Source organism: Rana temporaria, chromosome 4 (genome assembly GCF_905171775.1).
Source record: "Rana temporaria chromosome 4, aRanTem1.1, whole genome shotgun sequence".
In the NCBI taxonomy this organism is placed as follows: domain Eukaryota; kingdom Metazoa; phylum Chordata; class Amphibia; order Anura; family Ranidae; genus Rana; species Rana temporaria.
In genome coordinates, this window is record NC_053492.1 from 139,064,865 (window position 1) to 139,070,613 (window position 5,749).

General features: G+C 42.2%; 1 long non-coding RNA gene across 3 annotated transcripts; it reads left to right on the forward strand.

Moving 5' to 3' along the window:
- The first annotated feature begins 683 nt into the window (after positions 1-683).
- Positions 684-2,031, forward strand: LOC120936621. Of its 3 annotated transcripts, none has more exons than XR_005748624.1 (3): positions 1,241-1,578; positions 1,722-1,861; positions 1,951-1,977. It is a non-coding gene; the product is annotated as an uncharacterized LOC120936621 (long non-coding RNA). The 3 variants fall into 3 exon arrangements; XR_005748622.1 differs by lacking the exon at positions 1,951-1,977 and adding an exon at positions 1,992-2,031 and having other exon boundaries at positions 1,242-1,578; XR_005748623.1 differs by lacking the exon at positions 1,951-1,977 and having other exon boundaries at positions 684-1,578; positions 1,722-1,736.
- Positions 2,032-5,749: the final 3,718 nt, after the last annotated feature.

Sequence of the window (5,749 nt, forward strand, 5' to 3'; positions counted from 1 at the left end):
CCGTGAATCTTCCAAATGGACAAATATTGAAACCAACTTTCTCCGTAACATGCCAATCTATTGGCATAGTATATTTGATGCAATGCGAATGTGGGGCTTTTTACGTGGGAAAAACCAAGCGTCCATTTTTTCATAGGATCAGGGACCATGTTACCTTGATTGCTAAGAAAAAGATGGAAACCCCGATAAGCCGCCACTCAGGCATTCATCACCAATTTAACAGTCATAAAATGAAATTCTCTGCCTTGGAATACTTCACCCCCGGTGAGAGAGGGGGCGACTATGATAAAATACTGCTCCAAAGGGAGGTAAAGTGGATTTACTCCTTGTCCGCTTTGATTGCTCCAGGGTTAAATGAAGCTTTGAGCTTCAAGCCTTTCTTATAGGGCTGTCTTTCATTTTCACTTCTATTATATCATTATTGTTAAAATTCATAATTCATATATCACATATATATATATGTTTCTGATTTCATAGCAATATTTATCAACATCATTGTATATTGATACTCATATGTATCTTCTATAAAATTTCATTTTCTTTTTATTTTTCATCTACTTATTAATTACAATTAATTCCTTTTTCTTCATTTTATTTTTATTTTTATTTTATTTTATTTTATTTTATTTTCATTTTATTTATTTTGTTTTTTGTTTTTTGTTTTTGTTTTTGTTTTTCTTTTTCTTTTTATTGAAATCCAAAAATCACTTAGGATTTTTCCAGATGCAATAATCACTGTATGTTTATCATACTGTAACTTCTTATGCAATTATGTATGGATTGTCTCTCCAAATAAAACTTTGTGTTTAATGATTGTTGGATCTGCTTGCTCATGGATCTCATAAAACAGAGTGCTATTTACAAATATTAATTAAGAACACTATATGTCAAAACACCTTGCTTTTTCTACTTTCAAGTAGTAACAATATATCATACTGTTTTATTATTTATATTTATTTTTATTTTCATTGTATTACTTCTATTCATAATGACGGCACACCAAGGAATGTTTTTCCCTTATGCCTCTGGGCGCAGGATGGATTCAGGAGAGCCATACGGACACGTAGGGAGCTGCAGGGGTTAAGAGGGTTTATCACTCCCCTTTCATTATTGTTTCCCCTCAGGTCCCTTTCTTTTAGACCATTTACGCCAGCACATCCATTCCCAGCTTGAGTTTTGTGTGTTTTTTCAGCGCTGCTGCGCTATCTATTCCATTTGCCTTCCAGCTATCTTGTACTGGAAACCTTTCCAGCCTCCAAAATGGCGCCGATCGTTTTTGGACCGCCCACAGAGACCTTTTCCTTGGTCTCATGTGTGCTGTCATTACTTTTGGCTACATTGGGATCAGCTGAGCTTGTCAGCTGGGTGGATTATTTTCCTTCTGCTGACGCCCAGGTCATGTGTCTGCACTGCGGCGCTTTGATTGGTCAATCATCGCCGTGGTGGCAGATTTAAAGCCCAAGCGCTGTGTTAGGCGCTCCAGCTGAGACCAGACCTAATTAATGCAAGGAAAGGCTGCTGTATGCACAGCTATCTAGGTGGCTCTGCCTTTTCATCTTTGGACTTTGTCCTAATCAGGTATTTACCTTACAAGCTTTTTGGCTTTGTGCTTACACACTGTGAGCATTAGGGATTTGTTTGTTCTGTGCATTTTTTGGCACTGAACTATCCCTATTTACTTATAATATACTTTTTTATTTCTCCCCCTTTTTTCTTAACAGAGCGGATGCCGCTTTTTGATCAGGTTATTTGAGGGGCTGTGAGAGTGTCTTCCTTCCCCTTTATCCTCTTTCAATCCATATCTATGGCAAACATTAGACTGTTTCTACTGACAACAGGCATTTTTGCTTACTATTGACAGGTATATATATTACATATATTGTTCATTATAACAAGTTTTTGGAGTGTATATTCTCTTTACCCATTGTTGCATAATACAACTGAGAGTAGTTTGCATATGTGTTTCCACATGTGCTTTCCTGATTTTTCAGATTAATTCTATTAATGGCTTAAAATCCTGCTGTGGTTCTCCTGAACTATTCTGTTTTCCCTGAGGACTCTGGTTCCTTCCTGTATGGTCTGCTGTCTTTTGCTGTTTTACCTTTTTGGTAAGTAAATATTATTGTTTTTACTTTTGGCCCCTGTTTATATGTAGTTGAGATCCTTGAGCATGCATTATCTACAATAACTGATGTATTCATGATCAATATTTTTCTTTTCCCTTTTTTGACATTATTTACCAAAATGTATTGATATATAAATGATTGTTTTCAACAGTCATTTAATTATATGTCTTGTTGTTTTTTCTTTTGATATTTAGCATTGTATGTCTGAAAGCTCCTGAAGAAACTCGTCGGAGTGAAACATGTAGAGCTGACTTAAACAATGCTTTGTCTTGATATCACGTATTTAATCGAGATGTATTTCAAATTTATCGTATTTATGGCATATTAATTATTTGTGTAATAAATTATATTTTCTAATTTTATAATCAAATTTTGTCTGATTATCTATTTGCACCGTTCAAAAGCCCCGGGGTCCTTTTGGTTACCCCCTTTCCCCCCCCCCCTTCTCATTTTTTCTTATTATTGGGGTGAGGTGCCTGTGACTACTGATACTTGTCCACAAAACGTATTCTCTTTGAAGCAAATGACGTCCTTGCGACGTCATTTGCCGCAATGCACGTCGGGAAAGTTTCCCGACGGAGCATGCGCACTACGCTCGGCGCGGGAAATGTCTTTTGCTTACATAAAGTGTGATAAAGGGTCCCTCTCTTTATCATATGGGAAAGTTGGGAGGTTTGAGCAGAGAGGGGTAGAGAGGGTTGTATCCTCTGGGGTCCAGCCCTTAGAAGAGCACATGCCAGGCTGGTTCTCTTATAGAACAGCTACCTATATTAATGTGCAGTCACCTGCTCTGACCTAACAGGAAAGTAGCTGATTCACTACGTCCTGCTTCAAAATCTGAAAGCAGGCTTCTATGAAATTGCAACCCGAGTCTATGGTTATGAATGTTTGTCTGTAGCTTGCAGTGTAGTCGTGGACACAGGCTGCCAATTTCTGTGAATCTGCATCCTGGTTAGAGAAAGAACTCCCATCACACAAACAGAACAGTGTCAAAGGGAGTTCAGTAAAATGAGCACACAGCATATCCCACAGCCCATATGTTGGAGCAGGATCTGCTGTATGGATTCCCCAAAACAGGGTCTGACATACCAGGCAACTTAATGCACAATTCCATTTGCAGCTTAATTAGGGTTGCCACCTTTTCTTCACGTCAAACCCGAATACTTAATTTTTTTTCCATAGTGTGCATAGATAAACTATGCATAGATGTTGCTATTAAATAACATTTCTAATCATATAAAGTTAATCACAAGAGTCACCCTTTAAATCAGAGTCCACAGGGTTCCTCATTTACAGCAGAGTCCACAGAATTCTCCCTTTACACCAGAGTCCACAGAGTTCTCCCTTTACATCAGAGTTCACAGGGTTCCCCCTTTACATCAGAGTCCACAGAGTTCCCCCTTTACATCAGAGTCCACAGAGTTCCCCCTTTACATCAGAGTCCACAGAGTTCCCCCTTTACATCAGAGTCCACAGAGTTCCCCCTTTACAGCACAGTCCACAGAGTTCCCCCTTTACATCAGAGTCCACAGAGTTCCCCCTTTACATCAGAGTCCACAGAGTTCCCCCTTTACATCAGAGTCCACAGAGTTCCCCCTTTACATCAGAGTCCACAGAGTTCTCCCTTTACATCAGAGTCCACAGAGTTCTCCCTTTACATCAGAGTCCACAGAGTTCTCCCTTTACATCAGAGTCCACAGAGTTCCCCCTTTACATCAAAGTCCACAGAGTTCCCCCTTTACATCAAAGTCCACAGAGTTCCCCCTTTACATCAAAGTCCACAGAGTTCCCCTTTACAGCAGAGTCCACAGAATTCACCCTTTACATCAAAGTCCACAGAGTTCCCCCTTTACAGCAGAGTCCACAGAGTTCCCCTTTACAACAGAGTCCACAGAGTTCCCTCTTTACATCAGAGTCCACATAGTTCCCCTTTACAGCAGAGTCCACAGAGATCTCTCCTTACATCAGAGTCCACAGAGTTCCCCTTTACACCAGGGTTCACAGAGTTCCCTCTTTACAGCAGAGTCCACAGAGTTCCCCTTTACAGCAGAGTCCACAGAGTTTTCCCTTTACACCAGAGTCCACAGAGTTTTCCCTTTACACCAGAGTCCACAGAGTTCCCCCTTTACATCAGAGTCCACAGAGTTCCCCCTTTACATCAGAGTCCACAGAGTTCCCCCTTTACATCAGAGTCCACAGAGTTCCCCCTTTACATCAGAGTCCACAGAGTTCCCCCTTTACATCAGAGTCCACAGAGTTCCCCCTTTACATCAGAGTCCACAGAGTTCCCCCTTTACATCAGAGTCCACAGAGTTCCCCCTTTACATCAGAGTCCACAGAGTTCCCCCTTTACATCAGAGTCCACAGAGTTCCCCCTTTACATCAGAGTCCACAGAGTTCCCCCTTTACATCAGAGTCCACAGAGTTCCCCCTTTACATCAGAGTCCACAGAGTTCTCCCTTTACATCAGAGTCCACAGAGTTCTCCCTTTACATCAGAGTCCACAGAGTTCTCCCTTTACATTAGAGTCCACAGAGTTCTCCCTTTACATCCGAGTCCGCAGAGTTCCCCTTTACATCAGAGTCCACAACGTTCCCTCTTTACATCAGAGTCCACAGAGTTCCCTCTTTACATCAGAGTCCACAGAGTTCCCTCTTTACAGCAGAGTCCACAGAGTTACCCTTTACAGCAGAGTCCACAGAGTTACCCTTTACAGCAGAGTCCACAAAGTTCCCTCTTTACATCAGAGTCCACAGAGTTCCCCTTTACAGCAGAGTCCACAGAGCTCCCCCTTTATATCAGAGTCCACAGAGTCCCCCCTTTACATCTGAATCTGAAGAGTTGGCTTTCATTGTAAGGGTGGACTTGCAGACTCTGATATGAGAACTCTGGGGACTCTAATATAAGGGATGCTCTGATGTACGGAGAGGACTCTGATGTAATGGGGAACACTGTGGCCACTTTTGTAAAGGGGAGCTCTGATGTAATGAGTGATCTGAGAACCCTGATTTACCTTATACTCACTAAGAGGCAGAAGGGAGAAGGGGGAGGGGGAGACTTCAGTCACAGATAGGGATGGATGGTGAGCTCACTCACCCCTTCGGCAGTTAGTACCTCTAATCCAGATCTATTTGAGGCTGCAGGGCTTCAAATTTCCCATCCCCACTTTCCTTTTCTGAGGTACAGCGCTGGGATTGGAGTGTGGGCAGACAAAGAGGGGTAGGGTGGGAGAAAGAGGTGCAGATTTAGCCCTCTCTCCTTTTCCATCTGTGAGTGTGTTGGGGGGGGGGGGGGCTGTTAGTGTCGGCTTTGGACAGTGTGAAAGAGAGTGTAACAGACACTCTCAGCTTAGACAACTGCAGCCAGCAACCCTGCTGGGAAGCCATAGTCCAGTGTGAATAATGTGTCTGGGTCTCAGACAGTCTGAAACCCGGACGCATTATTCAAAACCCAAACTGTCTGGGAGTGAGTTCTGAACAGGTGGCAACCCTTGGCTTAATGCACAATTACACATGTTGTTTCCTAACTCATTTGGGCCACAGCTAGCCGTTGATATACATAGCTGTGCCCAAGTGGACTGTATGCCAGGCATATGTTTTAAATGCAGGCAGAACATGACCCAA